Source organism: Lampetra planeri, chromosome 2 (genome assembly GCF_965212315.1).
Source record: "Lampetra planeri chromosome 2, kcLamPlan1.2.h2, whole genome shotgun sequence".
Taxonomy (NCBI): Eukaryota; Metazoa; Chordata; class Hyperoartia; order Petromyzontiformes; family Petromyzontidae; genus Lampetra; species Lampetra planeri.
The window spans coordinates 29,949,241-29,956,360 of NC_136108.1; positions in this window are offsets into that span (position 1 = coordinate 29,949,241).

The following is a 7,120-nucleotide window of genomic DNA, read 5'->3' on the forward strand; positions in this document are numbered from 1 at the left end:
TGTCAGTGGTGGTTGATGGTGGTGGTGATTGATGATGGTGGTGGTTGATGATGGTGGTGGTTGTTGATGGTGGTGGTGGTTGATGATGATGGTGGTGGTGATTGATGCTGGTGGTTGTGGTGATTGATGGTGGTGGTTGTTATCGGTGGTGGTGGTTGATGGTGGTGGTGGTTGTTGATGGTGGTGGTGGTTGATGATGATGGTGGTGGTGATTGATGATGGTGGTGGTGGTTGTTGATGGTGGTGGTGGTTGTTGATGGTGGTGGTGGTTGATGATGGTGGTGGTGATTGACGGTGGTGGTGGTGGTTGATGGTGGTGGTTGATGATGGTGGTGGTGGTTGATGGTGATGGTGGTTGTCGGTGGTGGTGGTGGTTGATGGTGATGGTGGTTGTCGGTGGTGGTGGTGGTTGATGGTCGTGGTGATTGATGATGGTGGTGGTGGTTGTCGGTGGTGGTGGTTGATGATGGTGGTGGTGGTTGATGGTGGTGGTTGTCGGTGGTGGTTGATGGTGGTGGTGTTTGATGGTGGTGGTGGTTGTCAGTGGTGGTGGTTGATGGTGGTGGTGGTTGATGATGGTGGTGGTGGTGGTTGATGGTGGTGGTGGTTGTCGGTGGTGGTTGATGGTGGTGGTGGTGGTTGATGATGGTGGTGGTGGTTGATGGTGGTTGATGGTGGTGGTGGTGGTGGTGGTTGATGGTGGTGGTGGTTGTCGGTGGTGGTTGATGGTGGTGGTGTTTGATGGTGGTGGTGGTTGTCGGTGGTGGTGGTTGATGGTGGTGGTGGTTGATGATGGTGGTGGTGGTTGATGGTGGTGGTGGTTGTCGGTGGTGGTGGTCAGCAGAGGGCAGTAGGGGAACCAAAGTTGCTCATGCGGTACCAGCAGAGATGGGATCTCAGCGCCGTCTAGTGGACACAGCGAGTGATGGTGGTGGTGGTGGTTGTTGATGGTGGTGGTTGATGATGGTGGTGGTTGATGATGGTGGTGGTGATTGATGATGGTGGTGAATGATGGTGGTGGTGGTGGTGGTTGTTGATGGTGGTGGTTGATGATGGTGGTGGTTGATGATGGTGGTGGTGATTGATGATGGTGGTGAATGATGGTGGTGGTGGTGGTGGTTGTTGATGGTGGTGGTGGGTGATGATGATGGTGGTGGTGATTGATGATGGTGGTGTTGATTGATGATGGTGGTGGTGATTGACGGTGGTGGTGGTTGATGGTGGTGGTGGTTGATGATGGTGGTGGTTGTCGGTGGTGGTGGTTGATGATGGTGGTGGTGATTGATGATGGTGGTGGTTGATGATGGTGGTGGTGGTTGATGGTGGTGGTGGTTGTCAGTGGTGGTTGATGGTGGTGGTGATTGATGATGGTGGTGGTTGATGATGGTGGTGGTTGTTGATGGTGGTGGTGGTTGATGATGATGGTGGTGGTGATTGATGCTGGTGGTTGTGGTGATTGATGGTGGTGGTTGTTATCGGTGGTGGTGGTTGATGGTGGTGGTGGTTGTTGATGGTGGTGGTGGTTGATGATGATGGTGGTGGTGATTGATGATGGTGGTGGTGGTTGATGATGATGGTGGTGATTGGTGATGGTGGTGGTGGTTGTTGATGGTGGTGGTGGTTGTTGATGGTGGTGGTGGTTGATGATGATGGTGGTGGTGGTTGTTGATGATGGTGGTGATTGATGATGGTGGTGGTGGTTGATGATGGTGGTGGTGATTGACGGTGGTGGTGGTTGATGGTGGTGGTTGATGATGGTGGTGGTGGTTGATGGTGATGGTGGTTGTCGGTGGTGGTGGTGGTTGATGGTGATGGTGGTTGTCGGTGGTGGTGGTGGTTGATGGTCGTGGTGATTGATGATGGTGGTGGTGGTTGTCGGTGGTGGTGGTTGATGATGGTGGTGGTGGTTGATGGTGGTGGTTGTCGGTGGTGGTTGATGGTGGTGGTGTTTGATGGTGGTGGTGGTTGTCAGTGGTGGTGGTTGATGGTGGTGGTGGTTGATGATGGTGGTGGTGGTGGTTGATGGTGGTGGTGGTTGTCGGTGGTGGTTGATGGTGGTGGTGGTGGTTGATGATGGTGGTGGTGGTTGATGGTGGTTGATGGTGGTGGTGGTGGTTGATGATGGTGGTGGTGGTTGATGGTGATGGTGGTTGTCGGTGGTGGTGGTTGATGGTCGTGGTGGTGGTTGATGGTGATGGTGGTTGTCGGTGGTGGTGGTTGATGGTGGTGGTGATTGATGATGGTGGTGGTGGTTGATGGTGGTGGTGGTTGTCGGTGGTGGTTGATGGTGGTGGTGTTTGATGGTGGTGGTGGTTGTCGGTGGTGGTGGTTGATGGTGGTGGTGGTTGATGATGGTGGTGGTGGTTGATGGTGGTGGTGGTTGTCGGTGGTGGTTGATGGTGGTGGTGATTGATGATGGTGGTGGTTGATGATGGTGGTGGTGATTGATGATGGTGGTGGTGGTTGATGGTGGTGGTGGTTGTCGGTGGTGGTTGATGGTGGTGTTTGATGGTGGTGGTGGTTTTCGGTGGTGGTGGTTGATGGTGGTGGTGGTTGATGATGGTGGTGGTGGTTGATGGTGGTGGTGGTTGTCGGTGGTGGTTGATGGTGGTGGTGATTGATGATGGTGGTGGTGGTTGATGGTGGTGGTGGTTGTCGGTGGTGGTTGATGGTGGTGGTGTTTGATGGTGGTGGTGGTTGTCGGTGGTGGTGGTTGATGGTGGTGGTGGTGGTTGATGATGGTGGTGGTGTTTGATGGTGGTGGTGGTTGTCGGTGGTGGTGGTTGATGGTGGTGGTGATTGATGATGGTGGTGGTTGATGATGGTGGTGGTGATTGACGGTGGTGGTTGATGATGGTGGTGGTGGTTGATGGTGGTGGTGATTGACGATGGTGGTGGTGATTGATGATGGTGGTGGTGGTTGATGATGGTGGTGATTGACGATGGTGGTGGTTGTGCGTGGCGCGGATCGTGTAGCGGTGAGCGCTACGCTGCGCTACGAACCCGGCGACCCGAGTTCGATTCCCGGCTCACGGTCAACACCGGTGATGGATGATCTGAACCGGGTCCTGGGCCTCCGCTAGGTCGACTCAGCCTCGAATGAGTACCTGGTGCGCTGTGTAAACATCGCCACTGGGGAGACAAAGGCGGTCGGGCGTGGTTTTGGCCACCCACCCCCTCGTGTGTCGCGCCGACCTTCATAGGTGCTCGCTAACAGCACTTGCCCCAACAGTTTGTTAAAGGCTATACTGGGAATCGTTGTCTTTGTTGTTGTGAGGATATGGGGGTGAGGGTGATGGCGGTTGTGTGGTGAGGATAGGGTGGTGGTGATGTTGGTGATGGTTTGTGTGGTGAGGATAGGGTAGTGGTGATGTTGTTGGTGGTGGTTTGTGTGGTGAGGATAGGGTAGTGGTGATGTTGGTGATGATGGTTTGTGTGGTGAGGATAGGGTGGTGGTGATGTTGGTGATGGTGTGTGGTGAGGATAGGGTGGTGGTGATGTTGGTGATGGTTTGTGTGGTGAGGATAGGGTAGTGGTGATGTTGTTGGTGGTGGTTTGTGTGGTGAGGATAGGGTGGTGGTGATGTTGGTGATGATGGTTTGTGTGGTGAGAATAGGGTGATGGTGATGTTGGTGGTGGTGGTGGTTTGTGTGGTGAGGATAGGGTGGTGGTGATGTTGGTGATGGTGTGTGGTGAGGATAGGGTGGTGGTGATGTTGGTGATGGTTTGTGTGGTGAGGATAGGGTAGTGGTGATGTTGTTGGTGGTGGTTTGTGTGGTGAGGATAGGGTGGTGGTGATGTTGGTGATGGTGTGTGGTGAGGATAGGGTGGTGGTGATGTTGGTGATGGTTTGTGTGGTGAGGATAGGGTAGTAGTGATGTTGGTGGTGGTGGTGGTTTGTGTGGTGAGGATAGGGTGATGGTGATGTTGGTGGTGGTTTGTGTGGTGAGGATAGGGTGATGGTGATGTTGGTGGTGGTGGTGGTTTGTGTGGTGAGGATAGGGTGGTGGTGATGTTGGTGGTGGTGGTGGTTTGTGTGGTGAGGATAGGGTGGTGATGTTGTTGGTGGTGGTTTGTGTGGTGAGGATAGGGTAGTGGTGATGTTGTTGGTGGTGGTTTGTGTGGTGAGGATAGGGTAGTGGTGATGTTGGTGATGATGGTTTGTGTGGTGCGAATAGGGTGATGGTGATGGTGGTTTGTGTGGTGAGGATAGGGTGGTGGTGATGTTGGTGATGGTGTGTGGTGAGGATAGGGTGGTGGTGATGTTGGTGATGGTTTGTGTGGTGAGGATAGGGTAGTGGTGATGTTGTTGGTGGTGGTTTGTGTGGTGAGGATAGGGTGGTGGTGATGTTGGTGATGATGGTTTGTATGGTGAGAATAGGGTGATGGTGATGTTGGTGGTGGTGGTGGTTTGTGTGGTGAGGATAGGGTGGTGGTGATGTTGGTGATGGTGTGTGGTGAGGATAGGGTGGTGGTGATGTTGGTGATGGTTTGTGTGGTGAGGATAGGGTAGTGGTGATGTTGTTGATGGTGGCTTGTGTGGTGAGGATAGGGTGGTGGTGATGTTGGTGATGGTGTGTGGTGAGGATAGGGTGATGGTGATGTTGGTGATGGTTTGTGTGGTGAGGATAGGGTAGTAGTGATGTTGGTGGTGGTTTGTGTGGTGAGGATAGGGTGGTGGTGATGTTGGTGGTGGTTTGTGTGGTGAGGATAGGGTGATGGTGATGTTGGTGGTGGTGGTGGTTTGTGTGGTGAGGATAGGGTGGTGGTGATGTTGGTGGTGGTTTGTGTGGTGAGGATAGGGTGGTGATGTTGTTGGTGGTGGTTTGTGTGGTGAGGATAGGGTGGTGGTGATGTTGGTGGTGGTTTGTGTGGTGAGGATAGGGTGATGGTGATGTTGGTGGTGGTGGTGGTTTGTGTGGTGAGGATAGGGTGGTGGTGATGTTGGTAATGATGGTTTGTGTGGTGAGAATAGGGTGATGGTGATGTTGGTGGTGGTGGTGGTTTGTGTGGTGAGGATAGGGTGGTGGTGATGTTGGTGATGGTGTGTGGTGAGGATAGGGTGGTGGTGATGTTGGTGATGGTTTGTGTGGTGAGGATAGGGTAGTGGTGATGTTGGTGATGGTTTGTGTGGTGAGGATAGGGTAGTGGTAATGTTGGTGATGGTGTGTGGTGAGGATAGGTTGGTGGTGATGTTGGTGATGGTTTGTGTGGTGAGGATAGGGTAGTGGTGATGTTGTTGGTGGTGGTTTGTGTGGTGAGGATAGGGTGGTGGTGATGTTGGTGATGATGGTTTGTGTGGTGAGAATAGGGTGATGGTGATGTTGGTGGTGGTGGTGGTTTGTGTGGTGAGGATAGGGTGGTGATGTTGTTGGTGGTGGTTTGTGTGGTGAGGATAGGGTAGTGGTGATGTTGTTGGTGGTGGTTTGTGTGGTGAGGATAGGGTAGTAGTGATGTTGGTGATGATGGTTTGTGTGGTGCGAATAGGGTGATGGTGATGGTGGTTTGTGTGGTGAGGATAGGGTGGTGGTGATGTTGGTGATGGTGTGTGGTGAGGATAGGGTGGTGGTGATGTTGGTGATGGTTTGTGTGGTGAGGATAGGGTAGTGGTGATGTTGTTGGTGGTGGTTTGTGTGGTGAGGATAGGGTGGTGGTGATGTTGGTGATGATGGTTTGTATGGTGAGAATAGGGTGATGGTGATGTTGGTGGTGGTGGTGGTGGTTTGTGTGGTGAGGATAGGGTGGTGGTGATGTTGGTGATGGTGTGTGGTGAGGATAGGGTGCTGGTGATGTTGGTGATGGTTTGTGTGGTGAGGATAGGGTAGTGGTGATGTTGTTGATGGTGGCTTGTGTGGTGAGGATAGGGTGGTGGTGATGTTGGTGATGGTGTGTGGTGAGGATAGGGTGATGGTGATGTTGGTGATGGTTTGTGTGGTGAGGATAGGGTAGTAGTGATGTTGGTGGTGGTTTGTGTGGTGAGGATAGGGTGGTGGTGATGTTGGTGGTGGTTTGTGTGGTGAGGATAGGGTGATGGTGATGTTGGTGGTGGTGGTGGTTTGTGTGGTGAGGATAGGGTGGTGGTGATGTTGGTAATGATGGTTTGTGTGGTGAGAATAGGGTGATGGTGATGTTGGTGGTGGTGGTGGTTTGTGTGGTGAGGATAGGGTGGTGGTGATGTTGGTGGTGGTGGTGGTTTGTGTGGTGAGGATAGGGTGGTGATGTTGTTGGTGGTGGTTTGTGTGGTGAGGATAGGGTAGTGGTGATGTTGTTGGTGGTGGTTTGTGTGGTGAGGATAGGGTAGTGGTGATGTTGGTGATGATGGTTTGTGTGGTGCGAATAGGGTGATGGTGATGGTGGTTTGTGTGGTGAGGATAGGGTGGTGGTGATGTTGGTGATGGTGTGTGGTGAGGATAGGGTGGTGGTGATGTTGGTGATGGTTTGTGTGGTGAGGATAGGGTAGTGGTGATGTTGTTGGTGGTGGTTTGTGTGGTGAGGATAGGGTGGTGGTGATGTTGGTGATGATGGTTTGTATGGTGAGAATAGGGTGATGGTGATGTTGGTGGTGGTGGTGGTGGTTTGTGTGGTGAGGATAGGGTGGTGGTGATGTTGGTGATGGTGTGTGGTGAGGATAGGGTGGTGGTGATGTTGGTGATGGTTTGTGTGGTGAGGATAGGGTAGTGGTGATGTTGTTGATGGTGGCTTGTGTGGTGAGGATAGGGTGGTGGTGATGTTGGTGATGGTGTGTGGTGAGGATAGGGTGATGGTGATGTTGGTGATGGTTTGTGTGGTGAGGATAGGGTAGTAGTGATGTTGGTGGTGGTTTGTGTGGTGAGGATAGGGTGGTGGTGATGTTGGTGGTGGTTTGTGTGGTGAGGATAGGGTGATGGTGATGTTGGTGGTGGTGGTGGTTTGTGTGGTGAGGATAGGGTGGTGGTGATGTTGGTGGTGGTTTGTGTGGTGAGGATAGGGTGGTGATGTTGTTGGTGGTGGTTTGTGTGGTGAGGATAGGGTGGTGGTGATGTTGGTGGTGGTTTGTGTGGTGAGGATAGGGTGATGGTGATGTTGGTGGTGGTGGTGGTTTGTGTGGTGAGGATAGGGTGGTGGTGATGTTGGTAATGAT